At 40.1% G+C, this 17665-nt stretch overlaps 1 protein-coding gene across 1 annotated transcript in view; it reads right to left on the bottom strand.

The window, feature by feature from the left end:
- LOC131682280 (monocarboxylate transporter 10) overlaps positions 1-4434 on the bottom strand; it is a 34535-nt gene extending 30101 nt beyond the window's left edge. Inside the window, exon 1 of the mRNA XM_058963649.1 lies at positions 3611-4434. The gene's annotated coding sequence lies outside the window, so the exon portion shown is untranslated. The remainder of the gene's footprint in view (positions 1-3610) is intronic.
- Between the last annotated feature and the right edge of the window lie 13231 nt (positions 4435-17665).

Below are 17665 nucleotides of genomic sequence, written 5' to 3'. Positions count from 1 at the left end.
TTAATTCTTCGTATGTCTTGGATAAGGCCGTGAATACGATAAACTCACTCATCAGGAATCAGCAGCGACTGACTCACTGCCTTGCCATGATCTGCGTTTTCAGCATTTCCCTGATGGGAAGAATTAGGGAAACGGTAAGGTTAGGGGTAAGGAAAATAACAACATAGAACAATTAAAATAGAGCATCCTGCACCTCGTAAGAATGCTGAAAGATCTGAAGGTGCTACAACCCCGGAGTGATTTAGAATTTTTATTTAAACAGTGAGCGGATATATCAACACCCTCGAGATAACAGAACGACAACACCCCCGAAATGATATTGTCATTCAAATACGGCTTAAGCTCCACACCACGCTGGGTAAACTGGCACAATATCACATCATTGAGTTTCAGCTCTCTGTACATAGGTTCATCTATATATGGAGAACAAAAAATCCGGATGCGCAATTGCCTTATTTCTGGGCAGTTACATATCAAATGATATGAAGTTCCGTAAACGGATTCACAAAGATCACACGAATAATTCTCAGCACACTGAATAGTAGCCATGTGATAATTGAGTTTGCAATGTGCTGTCAGTGCCCTGACTGCTGCTATTGTGCTTGAAAAAATGCAGCAAATTTTTTGACATTTTCGGACTTATTTGGAGCAAAACTTTCAATCGATCATTTGATCGATTCGGTTGTCACAATTTCACGAGCAAGTGATCAAGAATAAGAACTAGCTGAAAAGAACTCAGGGGCAGTCGTCAGTGATGGCTCCGTACAGTCTGGAAAATGTGTGTCAAAAACACAGTTGAGTATTACATCTTCGTCAGACGAGTATTCACCATTAGCAGTTGTAATCGAACTGACATGAAAATTTTTCTATTTCGAAAGTAACTTATTTGATCTGCGAGTCTCGTTGACACTTGAGACATTTGTGCAGAGGTTTTTCCAACCATTTCGCTCAGAGGATTGAAGGGCATTTTTGTATGCTTTGCGAGCCAATTTAAAAGCCTCCGATCCGTCCCTGCGTCTGCGATTTCTAGCTCTTCTACATATTTTTTTGAGTCGAAGAAGTTCGGTATTCCACCAAGGTGTTCCTCTAGAAGCACACATAACTCGAAACGGGCCAGCCTCTTGGTATGCTGCTACTATGAGTGAGTTTGTTTTATCCACGACCTCACACAAGTCACGTGGAGATTCAATCGTTGGAAGATACCCCTGAAACCTAGTCGCCAAGTCCTCATCGTAGAGGTCTCAGTTCGTAGATTTGGAATTACGATAGGTGACGATATCTAGCGGAACGTTTAAATGATCAAACACGATCAGATAACGACGGTTCGAGCTCGTTCGGTACGAGCCAGTTTGCCAACTCATGCATAATAATATCCGAGCAGAGAATTACATCTAACACCTCTTCTCTGATAGTTCATGCAAATATTGGACGATTTCCTACATTAAGTATATGTGGATTTGTACTGTTTCAGTACTCCATCAATTCGGTACCTCTCAAATTTTAATCTGAGGTTCTCCAAATTTGCATCACCGCCGATTATGAGGGGAACTTTTTTAAAATTATCAGAAAGTGTTGGTTTGTTATGTGGCAAATATGCCGAACAATACACTTATTTCTTGTTTATGTTATCAACAGTCATATTGACTGTGACAGTAGAAATATCGCGAGCTGTGAGGTCGGATATGAGACATGCGTCAATAGCACTACTGGCAAGTGTACATGCACGAGGCATTTCACGTGGATTTGTCGTGCCATTTTTGTTGAAAGCTACGAAGACGGGGTTTAGTAGCTTTCCAACATAGAAGTTTCCTTTATGGAAATACGATTCTTGAACCAAAGCTATAGAAGCTTTTCCTTCCTGCACAAGGCGGGATAGATTCATAATTACTGTACGTTTATGCTGAAAATTAATTTGTGCTACTCTAATCATACTCGATCACAGCACTATACATACAGCAGCTAGAAGATATAAAACACGTTGGTTTATAATCGCCTATTGTGATCCCCGAAATGTGTATTAAGGACCACCATTTGAATCCCACGATTTGCGAACAAACAAACGTTCACTGTGTTAGAGATTCACTTAACACAGTAAGGGTAACCCCCTCTTACGACATGGGAGCAGGAACCCAGTGGCTCAATTCTTGGTTGACAAATATCAACTCGCCGTATGCCACACGGCCTCTAGGCTGATTTTGTCGATCGTTAAATTTGGGACAATGGCGTCTTCGGAAGAATATTAGTGTTTTAATGATTAATCTCTCTAAAAGTGAAATATAATAACCAACTTTCTTGCAAGTGCGTATGTTAAAATTATGTTTTTGAAAAAGTTCAGAGCAACCTTTTGTCAACAACTTTGTTGAAGACACAGTCTTTTTCTTTAATATCTTCAACGTTATTGCTGGTTGGTTGTAGATGATCCCTTAAAAGCAATTTCATTAATATAAATTTTCAAATGTCATTCTGACAAGTTATGTTCAGTAAAAAAATTTGAAATGAACAACTGTCTATGTTACAACAACGGCTTCTGTCATGTATTTATTATATTATATCGTGTTTCAAATGGTGAGTTTACGTCAATAGTGTTTTCAGACTACTCATTAAAAAGTATTAAGGTTTGCCATCTGCTGCCATGATTTTCGTGATGTGTGAAATTTCTCAACATTTTTTTTTGTAAATGAAATGAGCTAAGGTTTTTGGAAAACTTATGAACGTTTTCACGAATATCTTTGCTGAATTAATTTCAATTACAGCTCGTTATATTTGGATGCCCCCCAAAAATATATTTTTAAAATATCTCATCAATTGTCATTTCCGCATGTGTCATATATTCTACGAATTTATTTCAAACGTTGAAATACGCAAATTTTATTAACGCATATTTTTTCATATCTAGAGTATGTTCGAAGATATTGGACATTTTTTTCAAATCATCTTTAACTCTACTGGAGACAACGAAAGAAAACTTTTATAGTGTTGATGTAGCATTTCTAATTGCAACTAGAGCTGGCATCCCGTTTTGCTCGTTCATTATTACCTTTAAAACTTTTTCTAATGTTACCAAAACATATCCAATAACTTCTAAGTCGCAAGAGATAGACCCATGATTTTGTTTGGAAAGATAGGTATCTTGATAAGACGAACAATTTTCTAGAATATATTTATTTAAGAAGTTATGTTGAAAGAGTTTTTAAAGGGTCATTCACAAACAACGGTCAATAACTTCAAGAGTACTGTAAATAGAGATTTAGAGAAGAGTACTGTATATAGAGATCTTCAGTAAAAATGCTCGCACAAACAAGTTCTTTAACTTTTTTGAAGACTTCATCTTTTTTCATACTTTAAAAAAAATTGTAGCGAATATCTCATTTCAAGGGGGATTAATCACTGTAACTATATCATGAAAATGTAAGTCTTGGATCATCAGAAAACATCATCATTGCTGTATGCTTTACCATTTTCGCGTGAATAATAGTGTAGTATAGGACCAATAATACCTATGTACTATTTCTAAAGGTAAACGAACATACCGGCAACGATGGTAGTTCAGCTGCAAACGAAGCAGTACAAGTATATAGCCAAGAAATTGAAACCGTGTCAGAGCACTCACGTGTGGAAACACCAGATTCCCCGCTAATCCTGTTACACAATAGTCATCAATGGAACCGCACAGTGACTAGTACATCAAGCATGACAAATTCGCCGTCACCAACTTCCTCGAGAGTTCCATTCGCAGTATTGTTCTAATCAATGGCACTGCCAAACAACACGTTTGTCCAATCAGACTTACACGTACTGATGTATCAAAATTTGGTTTATGATGTTCCATCACTACGCATTTATTCGACTATCTTATCACAATGACCATTTTTACAACTAGAACGATATCGAACGCCGAATGCATTTATACCACAATAAGCACGTGGTGTTCTGCGCTTCACATTCACATTGGGAAAAGGAAATCCTCCGTCGACGCGTCGTCACGATATAAACTGTGTTAGCAACGTGGGCAGTACAATGTTTTGGGTCTCCGTTGAATTCTGTGTTGCGATGAAGCATCACCACCCACTTCCACCGCTAGACACTAAATTTGTTCGAGTTGGCGCGCAAAGTCTCATGGTTGTGCAAAACCTGATGCAACATTCACCGCCAATTGAATCATCCATCTTGTCAGCTGAATTTAGCGGATATCGACTTAATTGAACGAGTAAACTTATTGACTTGTTACGCTGTTATTTTTTAAGTGGAATTTCAGAGCGACCGCCGATCACTATTCAATAGAATCGCACATAACTACACATGCGACGCGACAGAAAAAAAAAGTGAAAGAACGCTAGAGTTCAAATATTTTGACGTTGATGGTGAGTGAACCCGAACTCCGCGGGAACCGATACAATACACGTATTTCACGACGATAGCACTGAACCGGACGCAAAGACACGACATTTGTAACTGCCACCATACTACCTAGCGTTGTACTCAGACACGATTGTACACATGCGGTGTCGCTCAACGGTTAGAGCAAAGGAATCAATTCAATCAAGAAGAGCAATAATTTGATTACAAAGCAAGTAAATTTGCACTAGCTTGGCGTCGCACAGGTATGTGTGAAAAAAGCCAATTTTCCCGATGCTCAAAATAGCATTTTGCGAACGTCTGCCCGATAGCAATCCATCATTTCTGCAAATTCAAGTGTTTGAATGTTTTCATTTCAATGGGACAGCGGTTACCTGACCACAAGCAAATAATCAAAGTCCACTCAAATTATGAGTGGCTCATCGTCGCGTTTTCCTTTCGCAATTCAGTTCAAGAAAGGAAAAATTCTCTCTCCTTCCTCTCTCCAATATTGACAGATTCGAGCTAATCTCTTATTAAATTTTGAATGAGCACTCGCGCAAGATTTGCTACAATGCATAATCGGTGCCCTGTACAACGAATAGGGTAACGAGGGTATTTTGGACCAGTACTATATTTTAGACCACCTGACGATGATTTGTACATTTTTCCATTTAAATCTCATAACAAATTGAAATATTGCTAATGTAACACTTAAATTATCATGTTAGAAAGCACCTCCCGTTATATTCTGAGTGAAATGGTTTAATTGGAAGCAATGAATTGAAAATTTTTAATCGTGTTTTCACATTTCAGCTGAACTGGTCCAAAATCAGGAGGAGGTGGCATTGTTGTAACCAGCATCGAAGAGTTATTATTTCTAAAGTGTAAACATTTCATTCATGCAAATATCGTTTTTATGCTTATAAAATTCATAAGAAATTGATTTTAGGTTGAAAAAACCAATTAGATGTATGTAAATTGTTATTTTGGGTATGTCCAAAATATGTTAGCTATTTCCAAACGATAACATATTATCGCCATGCTCCCAATCAACTCTGACAGCTCTTTGCATTTAAAAAAAAGTTAATTTTTTGTTCTTAGAAACGCACTTCTTAGTCAATCATGTACAAATTCATCATACAAAGTAAGATATGTAAACATTTAGATGGTCCAAAATCTGCTGGTGTCAGTTTTTGGATTTAGTGTCATTTTTTATTGTTGCGGTATCCCATCTAAGTGGAATGCTCGGGAAAAGTGCCATAACGGTGGTTTCGGAAGCCTGCACCTGTTACAGACCAGCCAGGTGAATTTGGTGAGATAAATCTAATTTATAATTAATTTTTATTATCCATATAGTTGAATGTTATATGAATCACTCCAAACCCATATCTCAATTCCCTTCCCTACTAACCAATTCTAACATCCGTAATGCCTATGGAGATTGTGTGGGTTTCCCACATCTTTTTAAGCAGGTATTCAATTAAAATTTCCATCCCTTTGCCGATCGTAAGGACATGGTCAAGTGTGTAGTGAACTATACTATTGTATACAAAGATGTCACTGTACCAGCCACCCATGATGATTGCGGTCGTTTTTGTTATGCTATGCTATGCTATTTAGATGGTCCAAAATCTGTTTCGAGATTTATTCAAAATATGTTTGCAGCAATGGCACAAAGGATTATCGATGGTCCAAAATATACTTTGTTTACGGTTCAAAATAAAGTTGAGTGGTCCAAAATAAGAAAAATGCGCTTTAACGATTTTTCATTTTTCCCAAGTATTTACGTTTATTTGACTATTTAGAACACTACTTATCCAAAAAATGATAAGCCCGTACATATTAGCCCTGTTAAATGATCCAAATTACGTAGCCAAACTGTATTTTTTCAGACTGTTTTTCTCATGACTTCCTAAAGCGGTCCAAAATACCCCTGTTACCCTACTTAGTTGCAGATAAGGTGGCGGTTCGTAAATCGCGCTATGATGATATAAACATACAAATAGATGTAGGTAGCTAGAAAGTAGGGTTGTCATCGATGAGTTTCATGAATGCAAGAGTGTAGAAATATACAAAGTTCCACACATTGTTCTTAAATAATACAGCCTCAAGGGCACCCCAATCATCTCCGCCGATTACAGAATAATAATTCCCGTTATTTAGAGCGAATTTATCGAGTTACAGCAGATGGAATGGAAAATCACAAAGGTCTTACAAAGGGCATTAGAAAGAGCCGAGTTTTTAAAAGTATGGAGTGAGCGGTTGTGCGAAGCAACCCAAGGCGTGATCAATACGATCTGAATGGAAAAATACAGGTTTTGGACTGGTTGGATGGGCTTATATGCACTAAATTAAAGCGAAATGTTCCAGATAATGCCTGAGCATAACTTTCTGACAAATTTTTTAAACTTATTCGTATGATACTGAATAAGTCAAAATCAAGCGACTGATTCATGGCGTTAGATGGATTAAAGCAGAACTACAGGTTTCAAAAGAACGGCATTATTATCTTCTTGGCTTCGCGGACGACATCAACAGTATTGATTGCAGTGCAGTGGAAGAGGTGTTTGTGCCCAAAATGGATGCCATAAGAATCGGACTGACTATAAACTCTGACGAATCAAAGTAAGTGGTAGCTGGTAGAGAGTAAGGCAGTCCGAATAGTATTGGTTTTCAAATTAAATACGATGAGGTATATTGTAGCTGACTGTTGCAGGGATGACTCGCAGGACCGAAGACAGTAACAAACCTCAGGAACATACCACAAAACTTCTATTTACTTGAACTCAAATAACATGTGACTTCCTTTTTCTGTGTCAGTTAATAATGGTGCACAATATACTGTGCGACGGTATATATCACTCTGCTGGATAACAGCCAACAGTGCTTTCAGAATATATAATACAGTACACTACGAGGTTACCGATTAACCCATTATATCCTAGCATATGAAATTTCATACGCAGAACTACCCATCGTTTAACGCGTATTTACTGCAGAATTTTGGCATCTAACTGCTTTATTATTGCACTAATGGGATTATTGCACCTCATATTTCATTGTGAAACAAGACAACTGGCATTTTTTATAATTTTGTTTACATTTTTGAACCGTGTATAGTTGGGGCAAATGGCGGCTGAAAAGTAAGCAATACATTTAATTGAATTTTTTTGTTGGAATTCGTGCTAATAATTCCACTATGTGACAAAACGTTCCTACAGGTGTAACAGAAGTGTTGTCTATCAGAAAATCCGAAGAAATATGTCAAACAACTTAAAATTTGTTGTTTTTATTTAATCGTACGAAATTTTTTGCACGACATATTTTCACTCTCAAAACCATTTTAAGCGGTGATTTTATTTTTCCCATAATCTTTGATACATTTTTTTGTGGAATTGAAGATATCACTGCATTTGGCTCACTTTTTGAAACCCCTGGGTTATAACGGGTTAAGGGCCGATTTCTTCACCATCGCTTAACGCTTATACGATGGTTTAAACGTACTGGTGAACATGGTTTAAAAGTTAAGTGAGGGGGAAGAAATCGGCCCTAAGTCATATATCTTGGAACGATGTTAGCCGCGAGATAAAAAGGCGTGATGCGGCTGCGAACAGAATTTTCTCTGTTATGCGTAATCAACTAATGTCCCGTAGCCTAAAGATGCGCAAAATTTTCTCTATACAAATCGCTATCCCTATTGCTCTGTACGGCGTAACGAATACATTGTTGTAAATATTAGTAAATATTATTACGTTTAGTGTAAGCTGTAACTGTTGCATGTTTTCCATTAATTGGATTTAAATTGAGTATCTCTTATTATGCATGTTTTCCATTAATTGGAAGCATTGATAATATAATGTTCAATAAATCGAGAGACAAACAGTAGCACAAAAGAGACTTCTTTAAAATAGACTTGCTATAATACGAGCTCGATGATTTCCCGTCATTTTTTTAAAGTGCATTGCCAATTTGTTGTGTCTAGCGATGCCGCTGATTATGAGATAGATTGGGCTGTCAAAAGAGGCCATCGACGCTATGCTGATTTTACGACAGTTTGGCAGAAATGGTCGCTACTGACCACTTCTTGGAAATTACGTTAGATCCTCTGCCGAAAATCTCCAAATCGCAGTTATTCTGAGACTTACCCAAGCCCAATAAATCATTTTGAACTTATCAGTAGAAGAGGCAAGACTGATTCAACGCGCCAAATGTTTCACCAAATCGCTAATCAGTTTCACCCCCAAATAGAAAGTTTTGATAGTGTAGCTATAATTAGCTCTGTGGATGTGGAAAATATTAATTTCTACGTCATATCTGAGTCTGTAGATGGATAAATCCATGTGAAAGCGCCTAAAAGTGACTTCTTGAGGTCTTACGAAGACTCCACTTTTTGGCCGGATTTGAAATGTTTCATTCTGCCTAATCAGTCTTATACTGGCACAAAACCAATAATGGTTTTTCATAGTGCATCCGCCCTATCTAAAAAAAATCCATCATGAAGACAAACGTTCATGAAATCCCACAAAAAAGATTGAAAATACTCTTTTGAAAGTATTTACACATATCGAGCTTGGCTTCACCTTTGTTTTGATTAAATGAGCCACGGCAAATGTGCATGCGCTTGAGGATATTAGAAGAGCCTCGAGCAATTTGTAGCGTAAATATTTTTATAGATATTCTGGTCTGGTGCTTCAGACAAGCAGTTCTCCTAAATAAATTCAAAACCTCAGTTTTTGGACAAATGACGAATGCTAGGCGTCGCGGCAGAGTTTTTTCTCGTACCGTTTATTTCGTAAACTTAAAAGTAATTTTGCACATTCGAATGTGTTTGAACCTCTTGTGTACAAAAACCCGCAATCTAATATACATAATCGCTTAGTGGAAACGTTAGTTCCAGTCATCGGTTCGGATTTACTACTGATTGTGGAGTATTATCCTTCGGAAGCAGTATTCGGATATGGATATGAAGTTTTTGGATCGGTGAATATCCGTCTGCAATACATAACTTGAAATGAAGACCAGTGAAACTGCTGCGCTTGAAAGAGCTGCTGCATGTAAGTAGGTGCATTGGCGTGAAGTAGCGACAGCTGACTTGAGGGGAATTTGCGCAAAAGAATTGCACGTCCGACTTGGCATAAATTTTTTTCTACCGATCATATTGATAGATTCGAGTAATTTTTTGTGTCGGTTTGAAAGCAATTTTAAACAAACTTTACTAAGGTATTGAAAACTTCTTATATCGAATAGTGAGCATGTTAATGATTGTCTTCGAAACACCAATTTGTTGAATAGGAATACTGTTATTATTACCAGTTAGCTTTCTGTGCCTCCCCAAACCGGTCGTAATAATCGAATGCACAAAACGTCTGTCGTAATATATAACAAAAATCTACGTAACCAAAAAAAGAAGTGCGTGCAAAAGGAGACAATATTGCAAAGAACCGTTGTTTCTATTCCGGCAGAAAGCAATACTGACAAATTTCGTGACGATTTGCACGCTTAAGGCCTATTTACACCCTCGGTGAAAATGAACGTGAACTCGATGCGAACCAAATTGTTTTTTCCAATATCTCACTTATTAGTGCATAGAAGTTGATGAAAATGGAACTAAACGATAGTTCATTAATATACTTAGCGAATCATTGCAAAATTATTCGATATAATTGAACCTATGTAATAATATTCGAATTCCCCGATCATTTTAAATATTCCACGGTGAAATATGTTCGCAGTGGATATTTCACTTGTTCACCAGGAGTGTAAACGAGCCGATGGACGGAATTAATGCGGAGTGGTGAATATAAGTGTCATCGCTGTTCACGGTGAACGTTCACCTTCGAATACCAAATTGCATTCTGACAAACTGTAAACTGCCAGTTGAGCGTGAAATCGTTGTTCGCTGATGAAACTGTTCACGACGTCCTCCACCGTGAACAATTGAAGGTATTCAACACATGTTCACGTTCATTTTCACCGAGAGTCTAAATAGTGCTTTAAACTCCAAATAATACCCAGGCTTCATTTTACTCATCTTTGCAACGAAGAGATAGAGAAATATTTTACCCGCATATAACATGAGTCTTATTTTGGTGCGCATTTTTTGCCCAGTAACTAGGAGAGCAGAGAGAAACCACATGCTCTCATTACTGAATCCTCTTGCTTGTGATAGAGCAAACCTTTATTAGATGCTCTGCTTTTACCTCATCATAGTCTGGTGGAGCAACGGAAATAAATTGCTCAGTTGGCAGATGAGAATAAAATAGTTTTCTCTTTACCCCCAAGGGAACCAAATTTAGTTCGCTTCACATCAGTGTTCGAATATTTAACTTGGTTTTCATGATAAGTATCCATGTTTTACCTTCTGGGAATAATAAAGATTGGCAGCTTCCAGTTCAAAATCGCTGAACAACATTAAGGGGTTACACCACTGTAGAGCTCGAACAAATGGGCATACCTTTATAAAAATTCAAGTTTTTCCCTTTTTTCCCGCATATGTTTTTGACGACATTCGATGATGTTTAACTTTTTGCCGAACAAGTTAGTATTTTAATAAATGGTGGATAATTTATCGAAAAAAGCAAAAGTAATAATAAATTCAATTAAAAATATTCCAGGTTTTAGCAGCAAATTACTCGTAAATCTACCGAAGTCGCTTAAAAATAAATACGCTTTCGCAATTTTTTAAATCAATTGCTGATCTCCGTTAAATATTACTGTGCAAATCGTCAAATGAATTTACTGAACAACTTTGGGTTGGCTTAGTGTGTACATATAAATGGCTGGTTTGAATATGCAAATCCTAAATAAAGCACTCATTTGATATAAAATATCGCCATTCTGTTGTTTTCGAAACCATCTTATTGTATTGGCATTTTTTCAAACATGCTCTTTCTGTAACTGAGCATCTGATGAGGAAAACTCCCTCTTCAATTGGGCAAGAATTAATACTTTCGCATCCCACCTGCGTGGTAGAAAGATATGCGTGAAACTCTTGATTCTCGAGAGCGTGTTCTCTCGCTTACGGTGGGAGCTAGTAAACAGCCCTACTGCGTTTAACTGCTTGCAAAAGAGAAAATGAGCTAATATCAAGAGCATTAAGGATGCCTGATAATACCGATTGATTTCAAAGGTTCCCAAATCCATCTGTGTGGAAAAATGTGTAAGTAACAATTAGTATTATATAATCGTCTTTAATAATTTGTTCAATTAATTTAATGTAATTTTGAAGTAGAAAAAAGTCGTTCTCATTTTTGCTGATTTATTGTTTATTTTTCATAGTTTTTTCAAAACAAAGGCTCGCAAGTATAATTTGCGCACAGTAACTGCTGTAACAGTAACGTTGCGTGTTACCAATGTATTACTGGTCAGATTTTTTTTCATTTCGATTTTACCCCATTTTATGGTATTTTCTAAAACCCAACTTTTAAACTTTCGCTCTTCCAAATAATTGCACTTTTTCAAAAGTACCGAAATTCCATTTTATACCGTTTCTAGACCGTTCCTTCAACTTTTAGAATCATTTGAGTTTTTCAAATCGGTTGAAAATTCGCAGTTATAATAGATTTTGTGAAAAAAGTGAAAACCGCTAGTTTTTCACTTTGTTTTTGTTCAAACGAAATTTATGTGTCATTGATTCATAATAATTCCGTACTTTCACTTACACAGCTGTTTTCGCAATTAAAAAACAAAGAAAATGATGTATTATACATTTCTTTTGTTTGCATTTTTACCTGCGAAAATTGCGATCAAACACGTGGGGCACTTTTGTACCCTAGTGCAACGTTCTAGGGTGGAAAACGCAAGTGCAACGGTTAATGAACGAGCATTCCCATTAATTAAATTTAAATGTTATTTAAAGTCATTATTAAACTTTAAATTCATTAAAATTTTGTTAGCAAATTCCCACCCAATTTGAAAAACTGCAAACGTGGAGGTAGAATTTAACATAGCAATCATCAGCCGGTATCTTAAATATCTGCTAATTCGCGTTATTCACATATTGAACCGAAACTATATGCAGCGGCAAACCCACGAATACGAGCGGTCAAATACCGCTTAATATTTCGTTGCACTTGCCCTGATACATATCTTGATTTAGGCTGGAGAATCTATTTAGGATTAATTCACAATAAATGCACTCGTTAAACGCTAGGATTGACCTAGTGTTATAACACGTGATTCAACAATATTTATTTATTTATTAACAGATTAAGGCCGAAGTGGCCTGTGCCGTATACAAAAGATTCCTCCATTCCACTCGGTCCATGGCCGCGCGTCGCCAACCATGCAGTCTGCGAAGGGTCCGCAAATCGTCTTCCACCTGGTCGATCCATCGTGCTCGCTGCGCGCCACGTCTTCTTGTACCGGTCGGATTGCAATTGAGAACCGTTTTCACCGGGCTATTGTCCGACATTCTGGCTACGTGCCGGCCCACCGTAGTCGTCCGACTTTCGCGGTACGACAGATGGGCGGCTCCCCCAACAGCTGATGCAACTCATGGTTCATTCGCCGTCTCCATGTGCCGTCTTCCATCTGCACTCCACCGTAGATGGTACGCAGCACTTTCCGTTCGAAGACACCAAGTGCGCGTTGGTCCTCCACGAGCATGGTCCAGGTCTCGTGCCCGTAGAGAACTACCGGTCTAATCAGCATCTTGTAGATGGTCAACTTCGTACGACGGCGAACTCTGTTCGACCGAAGTGTCTTGCGGAGGCCAAAGTAAGCACGATTTCCTGCCACGATGCGTCTACGAATCTCTCTGCTGGTATCGTTGTCGGCGGTCACCAGTGAGCCCAAGTACACGAACTCTTCAACCACCTCGATTTCGTCGCCACCGATGCAAACTCGAAGAGGGCGGTTCTCATTTTCTTCTCGTGAACCTCTTCCTATCATGTACTTTGTCTTCGACGTGTTGATGGCAAGTCCGACGCGCTTGGCTTCTCTTTTCAGTCTGATGTAGGCTTCCTCCATCTTCTCAAAGTTTCGTGCAATAATATCAACGTCATCGGCGAAGCCAAGTAGCTGAACGGACTTTGTGAAAATCGTACCACTGGTGTCGATCCCTGCTCTTCTTATTACACCTTCCAGCGCGATGTTGAATAACAGACACGAGAGACCATCACCTTGCCGTAACCCTCTGCGTGATTCGAAGGGACTCGAGAGCGTCCCTGAGACACGTACTACGCACATCACCCGATCCATCGTCGCCTTCACTAATCGCGTCAGTTTGCCTGGGAATCCGTACTCGTGCATAATCTGCCATAGCTGATCTCGATCGATAGTGTCGTATGCGGCTTTGAAGTCGATGAACAAATGATGTTTGGGCACATTGTACTCGCGGCATTTCTGCAGTACTTGACGAAGAGCGAACACCTGGTCCGTGGTAGATCGTTCGCTCATGAAACCCGCCTGGTACTGCCCCACGAACTCTCTTGCAATTGGTGATAGTCGACGGCATAGTATTTGGGAGAGTACCTTGTAGGCGGCGTTCAGCAGGGTGATTGCTCGGTAATTACAGCAATCCAGCTTGTCGCCCTTTTTGTAGATAGGACACACAACACCTTCCATCCACTCCTCCGGTAAAATCTCCTCCACCCAAATCTTGGTAATCACCCAGTGCAGCGCTTTAGCCAGTGGCTCGCCACCGTGTTTTAGTAGCTCGCTTGGTATTTGGTCAACCCCAGCGGCTTTATTATTTTTGAGCCGGCTAATCTCCTCCTGGATTTCTTGGAGATCCGGGGCCGGTAGTGTAATGTCTTCCGCGCGTGCTCCCAGGTGCGTTACCGTGCCATCCTCGTCGTCTGCTGCATCGCCGTTCAGGTGTTCTTCGTAGTGCTGCCGCCACCTCTGGATCACCTCACACTGGTCCGTGAGAAGATTCCCGTTTGTATCTCTGCACATGTCGGCCTGTGGTACGTGGCCCCTGCGCGAGCGGTTCAACTTCTCGTAGAATTTCCGTGTGTCTTTAGCGCGGTACAGCTGCTCCACGCTTCGCGATCTCGGTCTTCCTGCTGGCGCTTTTTGGTCCGGAAAACCGAGTTCTGCCTGTTCCGTGCCTGTTTATATCGCGCCTCGTTCGCCCTCGTGCGGTGTTGCAGCATTCTCGCCCATGCTGCATTCTTCTCTTCGACTAACTGCTCGCATTCGCCGTCGTACCAGTCGCTTCTTCGGTCCGGGCCCACCGTACCTAGTGCAGTGGCTGCGGTGCTACCTATGGCGGATCGGATATCTCTCCAGCCATCTTCAAGGGCAACTGCGCCTAGCTGCTCTTCCGTTGGTAGTGCCACTTCCAACTGCTGCGCGTATTCCTGAGCCACTCTGCCATCTTGTAGCCGCTCGATGTTTAGCCGCGGCGTTCGGCTTCGACGAGAGCTATGCACTGTCGAAAGTTTTGAGCGCAAGCATACTGCAACCAGGTGGTGGTCCGAATCTATATTCGCACTGCGATAAGTGCGGACGTTTGTGATGTCCGAGAAGAATCTACCGTCGATTAGAACGTGGTCGATTTGATTTTTTGTTACTTGGTCCGGTGATCTCCAGGTGACTTTGTGGATATCTTTGCGAGGGAAGAAGGTGCTTCGGACTACCATTCCACGGGAGGCTGCGAAGTTCACACATCGTTGGCCGTTGTCATTTGATACGGAATGCAGGCTGTTAGGCCCGATCACCGGTCTGTACATTGCCTCCCTTCCTACCTGTGCGTTCATGTCGCCGATGACAATTTTCACGTCTCGCAGAGGGCAACCGTCGTATGTCTGCTCCAGCTGCATGTAGAACGCTTCTTTCTCGTCGTCGGTCTCCCTTCGTGTGGGCAGTGCACGTTGATGATGCTGTAGTTGAAGAAACGGCCTTTGATCCTCAACTTGCACATCCTTGCGTTGATCGGCTGCCACCCGATCACACGTTGGCGCATCTTGCCCAGCACTTTGAAGCCGGTTCCCAGCTCGTTGGTTGTACCACAGCTCTGGTAGAAGGTAGCCGCTCGATGCCCGCTTTTCCACACCTTCTGTCCCGTCCAGCAAAGTTCCTGCAGCGCCACGATATCGAAGTTGCGGGGGTGTAGCTCGTCGGAGATTATCCTGTCACATCCTGCGAAGCTGAGCGATCTGCAGTTCCATGTTCCGAGTTTCCAATCGTGATCCTTTATTCGTCGCCTGGGTCGTTGCCGATTGTTCTGGGTCGTATTCTCTTCTGTATTGTTCGTTATGTGGGTTTTTTAAGGGGTGGCTTATAGGGCCTACGCCAACCACCTGTCTCGCCGGTGGGCCATCGTGCCAGGACTGCTTAAGGTCCCACCTGGGCACCAGGACAGGTTTACACCTTCCGAGGAAGGGTAACCCCCCCTTCCCTGCCAGCATACGACCAAAGTTCCCACCGGGGTTGGTTACCCGATCTTCACTAAGGTTACTCGTATCCCAGTCGACGCCACGAGGAGGCCAGGGCTAGGAGTTACTGGGCAGGAAGCTAAGGACCGCAAGTGGGGTCTATTTTATGCCTTCATGTACAAGAGGCTTACGCACTGCCCAGTCATTGTCAACAATATGACGGTTCCATTTTCGCCATGTGTGCTTCAGATATACTACCACAATCAAAACAATCATTCTGCATCCAGCACACAGGAAAGAATCAACAGTGTGGCCTGTTTGGCATAATAATAACATAAACTAGAAAATATATTGTAATGCAATTTTATGTATAAGTAATCAATTATTTGTAGTTAATTGCAGAGATTTTATTTATAAGTTCACATCAAATTCGGCTCATGACAATGCAATAAGCTCGTTAGTCGTTACCCTATGTCACAATTTGTTATACACCTCTCGTTTAATATATGTGTGAATGACTGCCTAGTAGTGCCATATGACTCCCATATTATTTCTATTTCTTGTTTATCTACTTATCGCCAATAGGACGAGCCCCTGAAAATGCTTGGCATATATATTCATTTCTATTTTTAAAAATCGGTGACGTCACATTGCATGAGATTTCGTAACAACAATGCGCAGATCTCTAACAGAAATTGAACTGAGTTGATCCTACCGACGAAAATAATTTTCACATTAACCGCCTCCGTATTTAAACGTCAATGTGTTGGCCGTGAATATATCATGCTTAGCACGATGACGAGACACAGTGCATAACCAGCTACCCACATAGGTTGCTATTTATTTTTATCTTTCACTAGTTTACTCGAAATCTCTTCTACTCTGCCTTGGTATTCGTCACTAGATCCTAGGAACACACATAAGAAAATGAGGAATCGATGCCGCTCAGATCAGCTAGCATATTATGTACTTGCATTGCTTTGAGGAGCGATGGCTTCAAAAAATAAAAAATGGTTAAGTCCGACCTTGAAATCATATTGCACATACATTGGATGCTCCACAGGAATGTATATTTTGTTATAAAAGGCGGCTATCGAGCGAGTCTCAAGGGTCAATATGGCCTGTCTCCTATAACAAGTTAATACGAATCATTCGTATAATACTGTGTGTGCGTACCATGCCCTGTTGACAAAATATTTTTGCTATGAAAAAAAATAATGCGCAAGCCTTCAGAGAAATTAATTTTACAGTAAAATTTTGACCGCTTTATTAAATAATTTAAAAAGTTTAACAACTGAAAAATAAATAAAATTATCAGATTCGATATTAATGTGTTAATGGTGCAAGTGCTGCACTACGTTGCTCAAAAAAATTATTTAAAAATTGTAATGTAGTGTAGGCTGCTTTCTCCCAATTCCCAAAGTTTGTGGGCACGTAGTTTCTCCTAGTCTTCGCGAATGCTACTGTCTTGTTTGATAGGCATTCGTATTCGCATCGAATTACGAACGAATATGATCTAACCATTCTCGAATTTTCGATTCCGTTACAATTGTTCGCATTAGAGTCCGGCGAGATATATTTGGATGTCGTCTAAGGAGTGATTGCCAGTATCGTTGAACGAATTATTTTCACATATACGCCACGTTCAACCTGGAAACTAACTTTTGCAGTGTCGATTATTTGACTATTTGTATTTCCTCTTCCATCGTCGAACAAGGATGTCTTCCGGGATTTTGAAAACCTTGGTTCGCTTTTAGCATAAAGCGAATTGTATTCTCAGGAACATTACATGCAGTTGCTACCCGATGGATAGAGATCACTTCTAATAAGCTTATTTTTTCCACTTGCTCAGATGAGTACCATCTCTAATTGCTGCAAGACTCAAAACTATGACTTATCCCGCATATGCCTAAATATTACCTGCACTGGACACACTCGTTGTGTGCACACAAATGTTTGAGTCAAAGTTTGAACACCGTTGGATTGACTGATGTTCATGAGGA

This window comes from Topomyia yanbarensis, chromosome 2 (genome assembly GCF_030247195.1).
Source record: "Topomyia yanbarensis strain Yona2022 chromosome 2, ASM3024719v1, whole genome shotgun sequence".
NCBI classification, from domain to species: domain Eukaryota; kingdom Metazoa; phylum Arthropoda; class Insecta; order Diptera; family Culicidae; genus Topomyia; species Topomyia yanbarensis.
This window is presented reverse-complemented; position numbering and strand designations above follow the sequence as displayed.